At 35.8% G+C, this 21,382-nt stretch overlaps 1 protein-coding gene across 2 annotated transcripts in view; it reads left to right on the forward strand.

Annotated features, from left to right (window-relative positions):
- Positions 1-20,876, forward strand: part of SLC7A11 (solute carrier family 7 member 11) — a 379,319-nt gene extending 358,443 nt beyond the window's left edge. For both annotated transcript variants that reach the window (XM_074338520.1, XM_074338519.1), the window contains one exon: positions 20,767-20,876. The gene's annotated coding sequence lies outside the window, so the exon portion shown is untranslated. The remainder of the gene's footprint in view (positions 1-20,766) is intronic.
- Positions 20,877-21,382: the final 506 nt, after the last annotated feature.

The raw sequence follows: 21,382 nt of genomic DNA on the forward strand, positions 1-21,382 counted from the left end.
GGTAGTTATTACGATGTTATTGACTCTATACCTTCCTTGTACCTTGGCTCTTTAAAGCTTAGCTTCATATGGAATTTTATCATTTGTTGATATATTTATATTATATTCATATCATGTCTATATCCATATCTAATCATTTCACTTAAAATTTTCTTGTATTCCTATATTTGAGTTTTGTCAGAATTATTACTGCTCAACACCCAGGTGGGAAAGCCAGGAGCCACCTTTATTTCCTTTTCATTCTTAACAAAACGTCCACTCTATCACTCAGTAAGTCTTGTTCTTACCCCATGGTGTTCCACAGATTACTGTTTCCTTTGCATCACTGCATTTAACTCCTTCAGTGACTCCCCGTTTCACTCAGTAAAAGCTGGGGTCCTTAAATCACACAGATGGAGGAAAATCGAGCATCGTAAAGTAGTAATCTCAGGGAATTTGTGACAAGGGCACATTTTTTAAGAAAATAATTGGAGACGGACACAATATTTTATGTACAAATATATTTTGCACAATTAAAGTTGGTTTTAATTATATTGTTCCTTTGGATGGTTCTTCTTTGTATTATCTCTGCCTACAGAGCCATGTATATCCAGGATACATTTGTTAGCAATTCTGCTTTGGAGAATCTGCACTGAGAATTATAATTTTAGATTCTTTGCAGTTTCTTCCATATCAACTTTTGTCTTCATTTCAACTTAATATTGTCTCATGGATTTTCACTCTAATTTCATACATGCCATATCTCCTTGCATTGTTCTTTTAGAATGTCAGCTGTATTCCTTAAGTTTTTTTCTAGATATAGCCATAGAAGAGTTTCAAAGGTGTTTACTTTGCATAAAACTCCAGATGATTTCATGGCCCCCTCCCTTTTTCTGTATTGTTTGTCAACCATGAGGAATTTTGTTCCTGCTTTACTTATTCGCAAGTGAAATGAGCACCCACAAGATTCAGTTTTGGGTGGGAGGTAAATGGTTGGAATATACTTGCCTTGGCTCCCTGCTGTCATCTTGGTGATGGTCACAGATCTCTCCAGGGCCACAGCTGGAGTCTCAGTTGATTTGTTCAGCTGTCAGTCTCATACTCAATTTCTGGAAAATATTTTTCTCTTCTGGAATGCAATTTTTCCTACCCTGATTACTCTAAAGACACTAAAAAAAACAAACAAAAATAAACAAAACATTCTATTCTCCCAAGTCAGTGTTAAGGTAGTATTTTCTCGAAAATATCACACTTGGCTTTTTGGAACGTTTTTCCCCAGGAAGTAGTGTTGTACTGCCAGCATCCCTTCCCCACCGCCCCTTCTCCCCACTTCCAAACCCCCAGCCCTACCAGGTTTCTTCCAGGTCTGTTGACTTTAAGACTAGTTGTTTCTGAATTGATAAAGAAAGCTTGAAGGGGTTGGAGGAGGACTCTCCGTCTCAAAATTAACTAAGAAGACAGCGGCCCAATTTTTCTTACTGGCACAAATTCTAGATCTAAGGCAGGAGGCAACTTGCCACTTTGTGAGTCTTCATGTCGTGAGGTTAAAGCTGTGTACTACTCAGGTAAAGCTAGTATTTGCTAAAGCCAGTGCTGTATGTATTTTTCTAAAAGCAACGGATATGTTCCCAATTTTTGTAGCAAGTTGTCTTTGAGTCTTGTTTTTAAGGTTTCACATGTTCTGTGTCTTTAAAATATTTTAGGAATGTGAAAGAGGTAAACCAGATAACATTTAAGCTGAGAAATCTTATCTTGGTTTGAATTACTTGTTCTGTGATACCCCCAGGATTTCACGGCAGCCTCCCCTCTCAGACTTCATTTGTGAGAGTTGAATACTATGCTGCATTTAGTTTGAGCCATCTATAAACTCTCAGGGCTGCAGACAATTCAGTCATATTATTTTAAAACTGTTAAATTGGGAATATTTGTCACAGTTAAAATGTGTACAAAATGTGTGCTCAACTAATTTAATTTAACAGCAATGGTCTGTTCTCTAATAGAACACTACAGAAGGTAGAAAAAATGAGTATCGTTTCGAGGATATAGATATAATCATGATGAAACATTTAGCAATGGTGTGCTTTATATTTTAATGTATGCAGAAAAAAAATAAGGCATAACTCAGTTCAATCACTCTAGCCAGAGATAAACTAAGTACTGAACCTAAATCTGAGGTCTATAACTATATGAACTTAGTAACTGCTCTATTTGTAGTCCCTGATAAAGAAGCATAAAATTGCCAGTGGAACAAACATGATTTCGACTTTAGAAAATTTGCAGTTTGATGTGTATTCCAACCTTTTGCTGTTACACAGACCAAATAGCATATTTTTAAAGAAGTAAAGCCATACACCTAGCTGATCCTTAAAATGCTGATTTTTCAGCACAGATCAAAACAGCAATAAGAGAGGGAAAGAAAATGGCCTATTTTCCCATGAAAGGTAAATGACTTAAAAGAACTTACACAAGTTTTATCAAATCCGTATACTTTAAATGACTTTAATTTGTTCATAGAAGTTTGCCTTCCATTAGAGTCTGTTGACTACACAGAACTCCCAAAGGCAACTGGCTCATGATATGAAATACATAGTAGACTTATTTTAATGTTTCTTGAATGATAAATGAATGATGATACAATGTCATTAATTTAGAAGAAACAAATATGATTTATGTGCATTCAAATTTTTTTCTGTGAGAGGTTTTTGACAAATTCAAAACTTTGTCAAACTAGTAAGAAATATACAGATGAATAAACTACTTTTTGTGCGTTGATTAAACGATAGTCATTTAATTAGGGCACTACAAGTCATAGTTTGATTCATTATTAACCTCTTAATGTCTACTAATCTTATTTGACATTTTCTTACTGTTTGGTAGAAGCTGCCATCACAGGTTGGCATGGATCTTTGTAATTTGGGTTCTTTGCTTAGCCTATCATCTGGCAAACAGGCTACTAGGATTCTGCTAAGTATCTAGGAACTCAATACACATCTCCACATACTACACTAAGCCCATTTGCCCCTCCATGTTAGCTCTCTACTCCTTTGCACTCTGTTCTCTGCTTCCAGGAGGCTGAGTTGGGTGGAAAACACCATAGGTTCCCATTGGCCAAACTCTAGTGGCAGCCAAAGCAGCAGATTGGACAGTGGGGGGATGTGGGACATGGAGGCTGTGTCCTTTGAAAGAAGGTCACAGCTCCTGTCAAGGCAGCTCTTCCCTGTAACTAACATCTCCTCTCGTCTTCAGGCTGAGCCTTGGGGATAGAGGGACAGCCCTGTGATCCTACACTATCTCTAATGCTTTCTTTACATCCCGTACACTTGTTTATAAATACTCTTTGTTAAATTCTTCTAGACAAATCATAATTTGAGTAGTCTTTTCTCTCTTGGAACCCAACAAGAAGAAAGTTTTGAATGGTATTTATGAAAATCCTTCAATACTGAAGTGCTTAATTTGCTCGATTGAATGTAGAAAATTTTTGTAATTAATGTAGGTTTTTAGAGAATAATTGATTTATTTTCTCTGAATACCCATGTTTACACTAACTTCTGGTTGTGGCGATATAGAAAACATAAAACCTCATTACTAGCTTTAAATTAAATACAACTAAGTACTGTTAAAGACAATAACAAGTTTGCCAGATAGGAAAATATAATGAGCCTGACCAATTGCTAAAAGAAATATTTCACAGTTAACTCACAATATTTTAATGGGCCTTCTAGTTGAGGTAGACATTTCATAAGCTATCAAATGTAATACATTCCAGTTGAATATTATTTTTAGTTCATTCGCTATGATTTCTCTTTAATTATCCTGAACAAACTGAGTATTCTCTGGCAGTATAGATTACATTATCAGGCTCACAACTGAAATGGAGAGCGTCTCTTTCTTCTTACTTTTATGCTCTGGACTATGGTATCAGAACCTCACCTTTCTCAAAAAGACCCCAACATAACATGATAATTTTAAGAGAGCCTTTAGGAACATAATGAAAACACTTTTAAATCTTTACTTGAATCTCTACAAAGTTTTTGTTTTCAAAATGAAATGATGGAAAAACAAAAGAATTTCTCATTCAGTGAAAGCATTTTTTTATTTCTCTTTCCTACAAGTGTATTTATCAGAAAGCATGCAATCATCATGCATTATAGAAAGCTAAATCTTTCAGTGGGAAATGCTCACAGATACCTAAATTAATGAACGACATTTATCAATTTCAAAATCCTAAACTCATTGGCTTTTTCAAGGACATGAAATCAGGTCTACTGCCAGAAAATTAAAAAAAACAAAACATTCAATTGTAACACTGATAATTGAAATTATAAAATCTATTTGAACAACTCAGTGTAGGAACTTTTTATTAGTGTTATATAAATCAAAGTGCTTCACAATGTTATTATTCATCAGATTTTTATTTTGAGAGTGTTATCCATCCTTGAGTTCAGGCTGTATAAATCAAATTACAGTCCACATTAATCTTTTGGTTACTTGGTATTTTCTTAATGTCCATGCAAGAGCCTCTATACATCATACGCACTTGCTTACTGCAGCCTTAGACTTTTTTTCACATTGTTTCCCATGAGAAAAATTTCATCTCTGTATCAGGATTGTGAGTGTCTTTGGTTCATGGACTCTGTCGTTTACTTCTTTAGGATTCCCTAAAGTCGTATACTTCTTTAGGATTCCCTAAACCCCATGTTACAGTTATAGACATACTACAAATGTTAGTTGATAGATTTCAATGATTTATGCTGAATTGTCTATTAAGCAAACCCTAGGGATTTAAAAATAGTTATTTGAATCAACAAACTCATGGTTACCAGATGGGAGAGGGGTTAGGGAGCTGGATGGAAAAGTGGAAGGGATTAAGATGTAGAGATTGGTAGTTACAAAATAGTCATGGGGGTGTAAAGTACAGCATATAGAATATAGTAAGTAATATTATAATAACTATGTATGGTGCCAGGTGAGTACTAGACTAATTGGGGGATCACTGCATAAATTATATAAATGTCTAACCACTGTGCTGTACACCTGAAACTAATGTAAAATAGTATTGAATGTCAAATGTACTGGAAACAATTTTTTAAAAATAAAAAAAGAATTAATTTTCAAAACAATACAATATTCAACACAAACACAACCTTCCACATTTCATGCCTCTTTTTGTAGTGATAAGAAACACTACATTACATAGTCACAATCACACTCAATGTTGTGTGTATTTTTACTGAAGTAACATGCTGAACTTTAAAACAAAAACAAATATTTTAGTCCACTCTTTGGTTTCTCTGCATTATTATTTCATCAAAGCGACCGCTTCAGTGTGAAATCTGTGTGAGATACCATAATGGGAAATGCCATCAATAATGGAGTATCTGTTTTTTCATAGGAAATAAGAGCAAGGCATCCTACAGTTCTGAGCCTGCCTTCCCATACTTCTCATAACGGTCTACTAAAGGGCCTCTTCTTTTTGCTTGATGTTTCTCACACATATACTTACATTTCAGTATTAGAAGAATCACAATGCATAGGAGCAATTAGTTTAAATATTTCACCAAGATTCACAATGCATAGGAGCAATTAGTTTAAATATTTCACCATGCAGTCTAACTGATATTTAGTTTTTAAGTATTAGGACAGAACTTAATATATTCTTTTGGTTACTTTTCATAGATTGCTTGATTTTGTTCAAAAATTTAATATGAATCAGTGCCATTTGCAGAACTCATAACAATACTCCCTAAAGAAGATCCTACAAAACAATTTTTCTGTTTAATTTTGCATGCTACAGTGACAAGATACTATGGAGACCTAGTTCCAATAATATACACCCACTTCATATGTAGCCAGGTACGACTTTTTATAATAACCCGATGGGGGGAAAAGATGATTCTATAAACCTTGTATGGAACAAAACCTTTCAACCTTTAGGACAATTTTCATTGTCCTAAAAATCCATTGTGATACCCTATTCATTCCTCCCCCTATCTTCGACACCTAGCAACCATTGATCTTTTTACTGTCTCAATAGATTTGTTTTTTTTCCAGGATGTCATATAGTTGGAACCATACAGTATGCAGCCTTTTCAGATTGACTTCTTTCACTGAGTTATATGCATTTAAGTTGATAGCTCATCTCTTTTTAGTGCGGAATATATTCCAAACTCGGAGGTACAACACTTTATCCATTCACCCACAGAAGGACCTCTCGGTTGCTTCCAAGTTTTGGAATAAAACTACAGACATCCATATGCAGGTTTTTGTGTGGTCATAAGTTTTCTGCTCCTTTGGGTAAATACCAAGAAACATGATTGCTGGATCATATGGTGAAAATATGATTAGTTTTGTAAGAAATTCCCAACTGTCTTCCAAAGTAGTAGTATTTTGAATTCTCACAGTTAATGACTAAAAGCTTCTGTTGCTCCACGTTCTAACCAGTGTTTGGTGTTGTCAATATTCTGGATTTCGGCCGTTCTAAGAGGTGTGTAGTGGTATCTCATGCTGTTTTAATTTTTATTTCTCTGATGAAATATGACGTGAAACATATTTTCATACTTTTATTTGCCATCTGTATATCTTTTTTTGGTGAGGTGTCTGTTAAGGTTTTTGACCCATTTTTAAATTGGATTTGTTTTCTTATTGTTGAGTTTTAAGAGTTCTTGGTATATTTTGCGTAACAGTCCTTCCTTTTTGAGATGAGTCTTCTGCAAATATTTTCCTCTAGTCTGTGGCTTATCTCCTTATTTCTTGACATTGTCCCTTGAAGAGCAAAAGTTTTTAGTATTAATGAAGTTCAGTTTATCAATTTTTTTTCTTTCATGGATTCTGACCTTGGTATTGTATCTGAAGACTCATCATCAGGCCCAACATCATGTAGGTTTTCTTTTATGTTATAGAGTTTTCAATTTTACATTTAGGTCTGTGATCCATTTTGAGTTAATTTTTGTGAAGGGTGTATGTAAGGTCTGTGTCTAGATTCATCTTTATGTTTAGTTATTCCTGCATTGTCTGTTGAAGAGATTGTCTGCTCCATATAATTGCCTTTGCTCTTTTTCCAAAGACTGTTACATTTCTGGGCTTCTATTTCTGGGCTCTGTATTCTATTTCATCAATCTACGATTAATTGTAACTTTATAATAAGCAATGATGTGAGGTAGTGTCAGTGTTGAATATTCTAGGCTTTTGTCTCCATATAAACTTTAGAATCAGTTTGTTGATATCCACAACATGACTTCCTGGAATTTGTTAAACTATACTGAAGAAATATCTAAATGGTTGGTCCAAGTTAAGGAGAGAAAAGATCAATTATTCCAGTAACTTAAAATTCCAAACTAATAATAGATAGTGTTGAACTCTTCAAATTGAATGTGCCTGGCTAAAGCACGAATTGGCCATAGGCACTGTCTCAGAAATTGAGGCAGAAAATCCTCATGGATGTATCCAGAAGGTATTTGTTTATCCTGTATTTGCTTTCAATAGTGGCTTTATGAAGCAATCTGGAATATTAAGAAGGAGATGAGAGAAGTCTGGCGGGACAAATTTTAAAAGGTTTATACTGTATTTGAGATTTTTAGAAAAAAGAAAAATGACAGATTTGAAAAATTAATCCACCACAGAAAAGATTTTGCCTTCTAATGATGAGGAGAATAATTTAGTGTCATGTACGAGATATTTGAGGAAGCCAAACATCAATAATATACAATGTGTAGCATTTTAGTTAAATGAAAAGGAACATAGTAACAAATGAAAAACTTGCTTCAAGGGAAAGTGTAATATGGTGTTTTTGCGTACATATTAAATTTTTAGTGGAATTTATATGCAGAAAAGACCATTTATAGATTTATCATTTATGTACTTAATAGATAAATAAAGCAATAATTTAAAATCAAATTCTTTTTATATGTTTAAGTTCAGCATGGAAATATAATAATTTATAAACTTGGCAGATTTTAGTAGTTATTTGCATTTGAACATTAAATTATGTCTGGTCCATTTAAAAATTTAAACACTTCCTAATATTTTAAACTGTATTTATAAATTTAATATTCAGTTTAAGTAATTCAGTTTTTGTATTTATAAATTTAATATTCAGTTTAAGTAATTCAGTTTTTAAAAATCTTGCTGCATACTTAAATAATACGTATAAATGTAATGAGTTAAACTTAAATAGAAGGAAGCTTAAAAATCTCTGTAATCTTCAAAATTGAATACAAATATTTTTTATTGATAACTACAAATTTAAATTACTTTATTACATATTGTGACTTGAAGCTACAGAATTCTAATTGTCAGGAAAAAAGTGTGAAATGTTTGGAAGGGACATAAGAAATTACTGGGTATGGAGTTCTGGGCCATATCAACTAGACTCTGGGCATTATTGGATTCTGTAGGCGAGGTGTACTTTTGATTGACTGGTTTACAGCTTGGTAGAGATAGAAGCTAAGTTGTAGAAACTGATAAAAACATCAAAATCATTCCTGCAGATGACAATATAAATGAATTTTCTTTGATAAAAATATAAATTCTGTTTAAGTCTGATTTTTCTCTGAACCAGTTTTAACATCTTACAGGTTCCCTCAATAATTAGTAATTAAGTGAAATCTTTGAGTCTTCATTTTATATTTTTATGAGAGTCATGATTTTACTCTTTTGAAAATTCTACTTTAACACTCTAATAGTCTGAATTACCAAAAGTACAGAGGGTGCCAAAAAATGTATATACATTTTAAGAAAGGAAAGTTGTATTAAAATTGTAATACTCAATATATACCGATAACAAAAGATGAATACAAGTCACATTTGACTTCTGCAATTACAAGAGGTGCTCAAAGTGGTTCCCATCAATGTCCAGACACTTCTGATTATGGCAAACTACGGCTTGAGCATACATAACATCTCTTAAAATGTGTATGCATTTTTATGGCACCCCCAATACATTCAAATACATAAACTATCAGATTGCTTCTTAACACAAAACTATGAATGCTAGTGTTTTATAAGAAAAGTAACAAGGATATAAAAGAATCCAGAGAAATCACGTGCCACCAGAAATTTCCGCCTGGTAGGAAAGCTGAAGCTCCAGTTAGCCATAGATTCTTCTCATCTCCCCACGCATCACGTTGAGTTCCTTTTCACTGTTACAACATCCTGGATTAAAGAATGTTAAACCTGTTCACAGGACGTAATTGGCACTTTCTCCTCAGTCTGCAACTCCCACCCAAGTTACTCACTTGATGGGATTATACATTGAATTTTCTCTTAAAAGATGGGAATGTCTTCTCTGAGTCTAACAATCTTAGAAGAGTTCAGGATTTCATCAAGTTCTATGTTTTCTGGACCATTCAACTTCTAAGGCTATTTAAAATATTATGTAATTGATTCATGGATAGTTTGACATGATTTTTTCTTTGTTAGGTCATTTTACTGACAAATTGAACTCTTCATAAACACACATATATTTTTTTGCAAATATTTGATGGAAGTATAATTTTAGGGGAGATGGTTAAACCAATGGCCTTGACAAGTATCTTTAGGGAGGAAGTGATATAAACATGTACATGTTTTATAAAGATTTTACAAAGAAGAAAAACTGGTGCTCATTTATTGCAATTATGTTTTATAGAAATGCTGCTTCTTTCAAACTTTTTAATCAGAAAAAAATCTCCAAGCTTCATTAAGTAAATTGAGGAGATCTATTAGTCTAGTATTATTAGCCACATAACATGAGGGAAAAATCACAGATAGCTTACAGTAAAATTATATTTATTTAAAGTTTTGATTTCCCATCAAGTTTTGATTTCCCATCAACTCAGGAGACTATGATGAATGTTTACCAAAATCAGTACATGACCTTGACTGTGACTTATAACCTTATTTTGAGCCCAGAAATGATATCTTTATTCAGCATGGGTTTGAAAATCACATGGTACTCCAAAGGCCTTTTGCTTAAGGGACCTTCAGGGCAGTTGAACTGGTTTCAAACAATAATGAGCTCTCTATGAGGCTGACTATGGAAACTTATCTGTCATTCTGACATGTTGAAGAAATCTACTGGAAATGTTGGTGGCAAGAACATGAAATGGACTTGTTGAGATATAAGATATCCAGAAGGAGATACATTTAAAGACATCCCATTAATCAAACTGACAATGGAAAAGCCCAAAAAGAGAAAAAAATACAGACGTCTCACTAAACCATGGCTCATTAATTTTTCTTTTTTCCCCTTTCTTCTCTATACTTTCTATTGGAACATTTCTTGAGTCTCAATATAGTCAGTTTCACGTGGATGATTTAAAGCTTGGCAGTGCATTACATAGCAATTTATTTCAGAAATGTAAATATTTTTTTATAAATTCAATCTCACCTTTGAGATTCAATTTTTTTTTCTAACCTAGGATTAAAAATAGCATGTAATAAAAATGTTAGATGAGAGACCTTAAGGCTTTCCACAAACAAGTGGATTCCAAGTGTTAATGCACCAAATGCTTTGTAAAGGGTGTCATTGCTAATGTTAGAGCCAACACTTTGACTCACATTTGCTATAACTAAAGTCCGAACATGATGTAATTTTTAAAAAGACATTTTAAAAAGTTATTATTTAAAAGTTTTATTATTGCAATTAGTTAATTAAACAAGCAATAACTCATGAAAAGTGAGTGTAATAATTCTTTTTCTAGTCACTTTACATTTTGTAGTTCTAGTTCTCCTCTTGACTAGATTTTAAAAAGTACCTTTTCTTGTGAATATCAGGAATAAGAAAGTTCTCTGGTCACTTTGCCTCACAGAACCACTCTGTTGAGGACAGTGACTCTGTAGGGAAAGTGTAAAAATGTGGCAGAACCACTGAGAGGGCCACAGTGCTACGAGGTCGGACAATTAAGTTTGCAAACTCGGTGCAACGATGTTGCTAACCTGTTTTTGATATCAGAGAGATTATTCATTATGAATTTGTACCAGCTACACAAACAGTTAACCACAAACAGTTAACCAGATTTACTGTTTGGAAGGGCTGAAAAGGCTGTGTGAAGAAGTTAGACAACCTGAACTTTTCACCAACAATTCATGGCTCTTGCATCACGACAATGCACCAGCTCACATGGCAATCTGAACAGGAGGTTTTAGCCAGTAAACAAATAACTGTATTGGAACACACTTCCTACTCACCTGATCTGGCCCCCAATGACTTCTTTCTTTTCCTTTCAATATTTCCTTTACCTTCGGGTAGACATTTTGATGACATTCAGGACATCAAGGGTAATACGACGACAGGTCTGATGGCCATTTCAAGAAAGAGTTTCAAAACTGCTTTGAAGGGGAATACTTTGTAGGTGACCATAGTGATATTCAGCAACAAGGTATGTAGCACTTTTTCTAGGATGAATTTGCGAACTTTATTGTCTGAACTTAATTAATCACAGCCTGGTATCAAGCTGGGTGGCCACAATGTTCAGAAGCTCTGGAGTGGGCAGGATAACTATGGAACCTAGAAGCCCAGCAGCCTGTGGTGCCTGCTCAGGTATCATATCCAAGGAACTGGAAAGAGTGGTACTAAGCCACTGGAGGCCCCAAGCAAGCAGGACTTTCTAAAGAGTAGATAGGTCACGAAAAGAAATCATGGATAAGTGGGGCTACCATCAGCCAGGGAAGAGGAGGCTGGATTTTGCAGAGTCTGGGGAAACTTGTGTGAATGGTAAATGTGCTGTGGCTAAAAACTGAGATGATATAATTACAGGAATGTGTCACCTTAGCTGTTGTTGCAGACCTTTCTCATAGTACGAAAATAACAAATAGACCGAGCTGAACTGGATCTTACTAGCTCATGCATGAAAAAACAAAATAAAACAAAAAAAAACCCTGTAATTGTTTTGTTTCTTTGGGTATTTCTAGGGAGGAAAAACTCAAATAAACCAATTGATTGAGCCAAGATTGAGACTTAAGACAATTATGTTGACGGAATAAACTAGAACAAGCCTAAGGTCTAGTAGATAGGGTCTGAACCCCCTGTAGGAAGCTCTCCAAATTCCTAAACTTACTGGATAGCAGAGCTAAGGTGGCTGTTGTTTTGGCTTTTGTTTTGGGATTGCGCTTGCTATTTTTCATTAGCCTGCGTAATTGATGAGGATATCCAGGTTTGTGAATGTGTGTTCTTATTGATTAGGTAAATTCACTTACAATCCTGTAGCTGGATTCTGTAGATCAGCCACATGCAATCAGAAATGCTTGAATGCCTAAAGCTCTCCAGGATTATAAATGGGAACATTGTTCCCGTGCTGAGAGAACAAGAATATGTCTTTTCATACAAGATTTAAGATAGGTGTGGATGATATGCAATGCTATCTTTTGCTCTAACATGTCTGCGTGGCTGGTAAAAGTTACTGGTGCTATGAAAGAGCAATTAGTCACCGTTGTTCCCACTGTGCCTGACATTATGGCAAACGCTGACACTACTGGCAGTTGGCTTGCTGTTTTGAATATTGCCAGTATTCTCTCTTTGTATGTTTAGGAAGGTATTTTAAGTCACGTTCAGTTTGCCTTCATCTGGAAAGGCATTCAATATACTTTTACTGCTTGAAATCCCAAACTATGTTATCTGCTAGTTGCACCAGCTCTAGAATACTGTACAGTGCTGATTGAAAATGAAATATTCCATTACATTAATGATATATTGATAATCTTACTCAAATTTTTAATCAGCATTTCTTGAGTGCCCTAAAACAAGGAACTTTAGAAGCAGTGTTTAGAGTAATAAAAAACAAAGTCTTCTCTGGATCTACATATTTCCTTCAAAATCCATAAAAATTACAGAAGTTTGTGACCACAAATATTTGGTGTTTGGTCACAAAAATTTCATAGCTAGTTGGTGTCTTTGGCACTGATACTTCTACTTTAAGTTTTGGTGTACAGCCCTCTTCCTTTCACCTCGCTGTTCTGGGGTAAGAGGGAATCTGTTACTAGAGATAGATCATGTCTCTGATAGAAGGTCAGGACGTTCAGGAGTTATCCCCAGTATCCTGACTCTGTAACGGGTTTTTCTCTAAATCAAAATCACAGAAGCTCGACAAGTCCCAGAGTTTCATTGTGAAATGAAAATTGCACCTTTGATGAAGAGACAGCCCACGTACACTTGAAACAAGGCACGTGAGGAGGTAATAAAATGAAAACTAAGCAAAATAACAGAAAATTGAACCAAACCCACAGGGGCTCTAATTTAGATAATTATTTTTACAATATATTTACAATAATAAATAAATGCTTGTTCAATGGTGACCTCATTTATAAAACTTGTTGCTGAACGAAAAGCTATTATTTTCTTAATGTGTAAAATTAAGTAATTATGAAAATTTCAGTAGAGATCTGGAAACTGTAAAACAACCCAATATGAATTATACAACTAAAAATCACAGTAACTAAAGCAAAAAAAAATAAAAATCAAGAACTAAAATTAAGCTGTATAGACATAGCAGAACAGAGAATAAGTAAACTGCAAAATAAGAAAATATTCAAAATGTAGTGTGAAAAATTAGCTGAAAAATCCAGAAAAGAAAATAAATTTCACAGAAGATAGAGTGAAAGGGTTAACAGTCATGCAATCAGCTTTTGTAAGGGAGAGAAGATTGGAAAATTCTCAGCCATTATTTTCTTAAGTATTACTTCTGCCCCAATGCATTACACATAATAAACTCAACTTTTTCTTGAACTCTGTACTGGTTTCTATGGTACTGGTTTCTATGGGTCTAGGGGTTTGCCACAAAATGGAATGACCCTTTGACCAGGTTTCATTCCACTCAATTTGAAATGAAACCTTGGAAATATGGGTTCCTTATTGCATACAAGAACACAATTTTGTGTTTGTTTTATTAACAGGTAGACATAATACCTTGTTGGATGAATAAAAGACTAATTTTCAATAGCAAACAGTCTACTTGTCCCCCAGAATGTAGTAGAAATACTTAGGTACCTTACAGGGCAAGATCAACATGGACTTAAATTTATCTGAAATAAAGATATCTGGCAAAAACTTTTGGAAGAAGCTCTGGTGCGGTGCCTGTAGAACATGGAAATGGGTAAAGGAATGACTGGCCTCTTACCTAGCTGCAGAGATTAGGATGCACTGATGAAGTTCATAGTAATTTCTGTTTCTTTTAACTTAAATAGGATGAATTGGCTGAATGTGTCTTTGATGAGAGAGTTGGTGTTTTTAATCATGCATGGGTGATATTATGTGTATCGATAATGTTAGAAAGCGTTGGCGATCGTGGTACTGAATGAATGGACTAATTCCTGCTCTACCTCACCCTCCTGTCTATGCAGCCATGTTGAATGAGCGTCTGTTTATACCATGTAATGACACCTCCCTCTCTCATCACTGACCAGAGATGACTGACTCCTTATTTTCCCAAGTCTCTGTTCAACTTAAAAAACAGGAAATGTATTTTTTGTTTGTTTAATCAATGCGTAAGCCTTATGTATCTAAGCAGTTTATAGATTGAATCTAATCTAAGACAAGAAGTCAGTGGTAGAACTGGAGTCTAAATATAGTGTAAGGATGGGTCTGGGGAAGCAATTATTGCCAAGTTGCTGGTCCCATGATTTATTGTTACATGTTTATTCATATCCTTAAATTTTTTACAGTAAATATTTGTAATTAGAAATCGGCTTCTCTAGTTTTTCCCTCTGGGGAAATAGGTGTGGAAAATTTAAAGATAACGATGGTACATTTACATATCCTTTCAGGACCAATATTCACAAATTGAATACAGGTTAATAATGAAACTGGGAATTACTAACTTTGAACGGTGAAAATACAAACCGATTTTCCCCCCTTGAGACTGGATTAATACTTCTCTTTAAAGTTAGAATTAATATATTACAACTTAGATTGGATTGGACTGGCTTTTCACCTCTTGGTTTAGCCTCATCTTAAAGTTCTTTTCTCTCTCTAGAAGAAACCTTGCTTAGATTTGAATACTATTTTTTTTCAGCTTTACTTAACATATCCTGATTTTTTTATTCTTTGTTTTTTGCATTTGCTCAATACTGAAAAAGAAAGAGACTTAAAGACCTCAGTTTTTTTTTTTTTTAATATTGTTATTTAGTGTTTTGTTTTGTTTTGCTTTAAACTTGAAGGAGTCAAGGATTGAAAATTGGTTTCTGTGCAGTGTTTTCACCCATCCCCAATACATACAGATGCCATAAAGACATTTATCAATGTTCTGTTTGTTATTCTTAGACTTTTTTCTTAATGGCAACCTGTGTTAAGTAGTCGTGGACTGTCTTAGAACTGAAAAGTTCTAGGCACTTTAGGCACTAGAAATTCTTCAGTCCTGTAATCTCTCTCTCCCAAAATCCTAGGACCAACACCATGGTGTTCAGCTCCCACCACATACAGAAATATTGCTTTTGAAGTGTATCATTTGCATCCTGCATCCTTCTCAAACCCTCTGGGACAGCTGACATTGTCAAGCATCTCCTCCTTAGACTGTATATACTAGGACATAAGAGGTGAATCAGAATTAGAAACTGCTTTCCCCTTGACTCCTATCTCAAAACTGGGTCTTCAAATTCAGTTTTCATTAATTATTTTCCAGGATTTGAACTTTCACTTCTATGTGAATGTTTCACAAATTTTATTTCTATTTCAAACATATCAACCAGCTGTTTATTTTAAATTTGGGAACACTAATGTATTTTATCTTACATTAGTCTTAAGCTACCTATTCTTTTCTCTTGTCGATTAGTTCAGAACCCAGGAAAGGAAATTGATACTTTTGGCTTCCTCAAACACGAAGCATGCATTAAGAAGCCAAATATAAACTTTATTAACGATAAAGCTGTTTTGAAAAATGTGGCTTTTTCCTGATCCTGAGACCGAGGATCAGACTGATTCAGCCACCTCATCACTGATGGCTCTGGAATGAGTTCAAATTTGATACCCTAGAGCTAGTGGCTTAGAGGTGGGACAGAGCAGAATACTCCCTCCCTATTTCCTTTGGGGTGAGAAAGGGGCTGGAATGTTCTACCAAGATCTTCTCTAAGGTAGGGGTGAGTGAGGGGTTAGAGAGAAGCCAGGAAGACTATGCTAATTACACGCCTTCCACTGGGAGAAAACTCAAACAAAGGGATGTGGGTTACTTCTGTTGTCAAATAGATACCTCCATCCAGATTTCCCTGAACTCAAGGGTATCTATGCCAGTCTCAGGTAAAAAGTGGGAGCCCTATGAGGGCTGTGACTTTGAGAAGTTCAGATTTAAAATAACTTTTCCATACCATTTTTCTTTCCAATATGACAGGGCACTTTGTAAGTAGTGTGCCATGGCCACCTAATTCCAGTTACCATTTCCCCAAAGCATTGCACCAGCTCGTACCCCCCTTCCACTTACCTGCTGCCACAGTTCACCTGGTGTGCTGCAGCACTCCAGAGACCATTCATTCTCTCCCTTCCACTAGTGATGGCTGCTCATGGCTGTTTGACTGATAAGCGATCGAACTGGAGAGTCTGGTCATTAGAATGTACTTCCTCTGACCCCTTCTGGCACCAACCACCTGAGGTCTGTTTCTCTAGGAGCAGAGCCTGAATTCTTGTACAAGTGAATTGTTTGTTGAAGGCGTGCTCTCAGAGGAAAGGCATATGAGGATATAGCAGGATGGGCAGGAAAAAGAGGAAAGGCATATGAGGATATTGCATGATGGGCAGGAAAAAGGCCAAGTAAGGATGTACTGTGTTTCCCCAAAAGTAAGACCTAGCCAGACAATCAGCTCTAATGTATCTTTGGGAGCAAAAATTAATATAAGACCCGGTATTATATATTATATTATATATTAATTTTATATTAATTTTGTACATATTTTATATTGTATTATATATTATATTATATTTTGCTCCAAAAGACGCATTAGAGCTGATTGTCTGGCTAGGTCTTATTTTCGGGGACACACGGTAGTCTTTTCTGAAGGCGAGCTTCAGACCGGTCCCGTGGAGCATCAGGATACCTCGAAGTGGAACCAACTCTGATCACTTAGGACCATGAATTGCACCAGTGATTGGCTACTGGCTCCTCCATGGAGACAACCTTCTGGACAAGGTGGCTCCCATTTGACCATGGGCAGTTCTCCACAGAAGGAGCATCTGTGAGCTGTCAGCAGGCAATGTTTATAACAGCTGGGCAATGGGCTGCGCCTATTCTGTGAATGCGATGTGGATAGGGCATCACTAGCTCCTACAGTAGCAGGTCAGTCGGATAATATGTTAGTGAGAGGAGATACAATCATAATAAATTGTTTATGATAAATGGAGCTATACAAGTAGCTGAATTGTGTAATTCAAAATAAAACATACTAAAAACGTTATTAATAGAATCTTTAAAAATAAATGCACGGTCTAAAAGAATAAATGAAGAGTGTGAAGCACATAACAGAGCTAAGTCATTAGCAAAAGCAGGCCTATTTTTCTGTAGCAAAGGCAGGCCTATTTTTCTTAGGGCTAGGAGTTTATTTCCCTCTATTTTCTACACAGGCCCCAGTCTGGGACACTTGGAGCCTGCTGGGGCTGCCATATGTTATGAAAACTGTTCTTCACTATATTCCCAGTGATCACATAAGACAAAAATGACATCTCTCAGCTCAAAAAGAGCAGGGACTTTTAACTCCCTCCCTCACTTTTGTCTCTGTATATTTTGATCAGTTCCTAGGAAGAGAGAAGGTGGACGTCTGCTTTTGACAGTATAATATTAAAACCATCAGCATTTAAACAGGTAGGGAAATGGTGCAAAACACTGGTAAAATGCAGAAATAACAGAGTCAATTCAGCCTTACTAGCAGAAAGAATTGAAATGGGACAAGTGCAAATTGTCCATCTTCCAAGCACAAAATTTTCCTTTGATGCTAAGTCTGTATGACATTTGGATAGAGACTGTCTGTAAATGGTTGAGGTCAGCTAAGCAACTTACAAGAGAAAACCTCCTTGGAAATGGGTGCAGGTTATACGATGTTCAATCTCGTATTTTCCATGCATATATTTCCACTTATTTACGTTTTTGGACTTTATGTACCTTTTTCAGTAATCCTTTTTGAAGATATTGTGGACTTTTTTGTTGTTGTTAGACAGACACAGTTTACTTTTCTGTGGTTTCACTTTCCATGGCTCTGGTTACCTCCAGTACACCAGGGTTCTAAAATATTAAATGGAAAATTCCAGAAATACACAATCCATAACTTTTAAATTGAGCTGCATTCTGAGTAGCCTGATAAAATCTCATGCTGTCCCACTCCATCATGCCCAGGAAGTGAATCATTTCTTTGTCCACCGTCTCCACATTGTAGATGGTAGTCACTACATTGTAGTCGTTAGTCACTCAGCAGCCATCTTGGTGATCAGATCGGTTATAAGACAGAGAGCGCTTCACATTACTTTTATTACAGTATGTTGTTATAATTGTCCTATTTTATTATTATTGTGTTACATCTCTTAGTTTAATGGCTTCAAATTACTGATTTTACAAGTTTAATTGCTTCAAATTACTGATTTTACAAATATATATTTTTAAGTACGTTGGAGGACTTTTGTGATCACTAAGAATATAATTACAGAAGCAAATGGTTACTGGTTTTAATTCCTATAGAATTCTTCAAGGCAGATCCCAAACCATTTACTAGTATAATTGACATTTTTTTCAGCTTTGATCCATCCAGATACATTTGAGATGGGAAGAGTTTGTATTCTGTAAGTGCTCCTACCGTATGAACTGACAAGATCCAGGATGACTCTGACTTTAGCTCCATCTTCCCTTAGATGTCAACACATTCATCCAGGCAAGGTTTAATGTGTTGAAGTGCAGATACAGGACTTGAGAGAACCCCAGTCCTCAAGTATAAATATGGGGTAAAAATGCCAAGAAAGGGCAGAGGCAGCCAGTACTTTCACAGTCACATTGTTTCATATTTTTCAGTAAGGAATCGGCTCCCCATTTGTATCAGCTATTAAGTTTGAAAGAGTTTCCCTAAGCAAGAATACTGGTAGCCTAGATCCACAGCGTGGCAAGGCTCTGGTAACGAGTCGCACGAAGATCTTTGGCGATATAGGGATAGTACTGGGAAGATTAATTGCCCAAGAGGAAACAGATTAAATGAGATGATGTGACAAGCTTTAACACAGTGCCTGGCATCTAGTAGCATTTCAATTTTAAAAGACTCATTTTCAATTGCTCTATTGTTTTCCTCATACTCTGGATGCGATTCTAGCTTGATACTTTGGGAGTTGTATAAAGAATTCATAGAAATTCTTGTTAAAAGCAACAGAAATTATGATTTTTAGAATGCTAAGGTGCCTGGAGAACAAGGTGCAGGATTTGGATTCCGGAAGCTCTGGTCAGCAAGCCCATTCTGTGGCATGGTTTGGGGTAACTGCTGCCACTCCCACCTCCTGCCAGGAGCCCCAGTTGAACTTCATTCAGGAAGGGTTTGGGGGAAGAAGTGGATTCTATCAGTAGAACATTTCAAACCCTAAGCAAAGCCAGCATAGTTTAGAAGCTAACAATATCTATAAAGGAAAATGCCTTAAATGTGCCATGATATGGTCGCTAATAAGGAGGCGTTAAAAACGTCAACTTATTTTATCACACTGAACCAAACTATCCAGGGAGTGAGTACTAGATGACGTGTTCTACCTCCAAAATTCACATTTTGTATGGATTTGCCAAGTCTAAACAGCTGGATGAATGTACAGATTAGACGTTACACAAACCCATAGCCTCCAGACACCTGCCTGTGCCTTCAAATAGATGTAAATATGCCACATCAAATCAAATCATAAAAACTCAAATTCCCTGTTTCATTAGTTCACAGATAACAGTTATGATATGCCTTTAAGTAAAGCAATCTGATATTTGTCTTTTCTCCACCACATAAGACTTTTCTATGCTGATGTATCAAAATTGACGGAACAGAATCGGAACAGAATCTTTATGTCGTGTCTACTAACCTGTACCTTCCCTGTGAGATGAAATCAGAGGGACCAACATTCACTGGTGCTTTGCCCATGTCTTTTGGGAATTACTGTCCCATTTCACAGAAGACAAAATTAGGTTTTAATTCTTATGTCAAGCACGAGGAGAGAGTGTTTAAGAGATGTTAGCAGAGAAAAAGGTTCCTTATGTAGCATTTCTATGTACTATGATGACATTTATAATGTAAGTTCCATGCTAAGTAGAGGATGCAGAAGTCAACAAATTTTCTACTTAGTCGTGACTTCTCCTTGTGTTCGTTTGAAATTCCCTGATTGTGCAGAATTCTAAACTTAGCAATCTTTATTTTAACAGACATTTATCTCCCTGGAAAATCTTAAGAGGTTAGGAAACTTAGGTTTGTCATTACATTAAATTGCTTTTGAGGGAAACACTAGTAGGGAAAATTCAGAACAATAGTAAAAAGTACTTTGGAGGGTTTACCTTGATGATGCCTTGTGATTAATATCTACAGTGGCAATCTGGCCATAACCCTTTTCAAATGCTCAACAGGTTGCCAGGAGAACTTCTACTAAGGAATGTTATTTGATTTGTAAATGACAGGTGGGAAATGGGGCATGGTAGAGACTGCTGATGAACAGCTAGTCAAATGTGGTGCTGCCCAATTATAGATATAGGTGTCATTGCAGGTACCATCAGGAGTTAGAGGTTCGTTGTGAAAATGGGTGTCCAGCCCTCGTTGACAATCAAGGTTGGGATCTTGTTTTTTAGCCTCGTCATACTCTTCATTCAATATTTTCTCTTCTTTCGATATTTTCTTATATAGTAAGAAGATGGGTCCTAGAGTGCTGACATTTCCCCATGAGTGGCTGAGGTCATCTGAACTAATGGCTCATGGGACTTCTTATAACTAGTACATCCCTCACTCCATGCAAGGTAAGAGTACTGCCTTGAGGGAGTGGGAAGAGGTCATTTGTCTCAGTCTCAATGTCAGGTGGATTAAAAACAATATGATTTTTATTTTTACAAAGTTACTGGTTCCACTGCAATAAAAATTAACTGATTAATTTACTTAGTCAAATACCATTCATGTTTCAGTATACACTGGATCTGTCTCTATATTGACATTTTTTATTTATTTCTGTGGCCTTCTGAGTGCTCTAGTTGATTGTCCTTGTCTTTGCTGAGAATTTCAGAAAAAGTAGCCTGGGTAAGTAACAAGACACCAGCAAAGATGAAATGCATGTTAGCACATTCAGCTTCTCAGTATTCCACACCAATTGTACATGCATTTATGAAAAGGGCATCTGAATTATTGGCTTATGTCCTCATGATTTGAATACAAACAATTCTTTGTAGTTTTTTTAGTGAAATACTGCTGGGTGCCCTTCCTAGTATTCAAAGCCACTTTCAGCGCTCTGGGGCAAGCAGCAGCAGCATGC

This window comes from Rhinolophus sinicus, linkage group LG07, assembly GCF_036562045.2.
Source record: "Rhinolophus sinicus isolate RSC01 linkage group LG07, ASM3656204v1, whole genome shotgun sequence".
Lineage (NCBI taxonomy): Eukaryota > Metazoa > Chordata > Mammalia > Chiroptera > Rhinolophidae > Rhinolophus > Rhinolophus sinicus.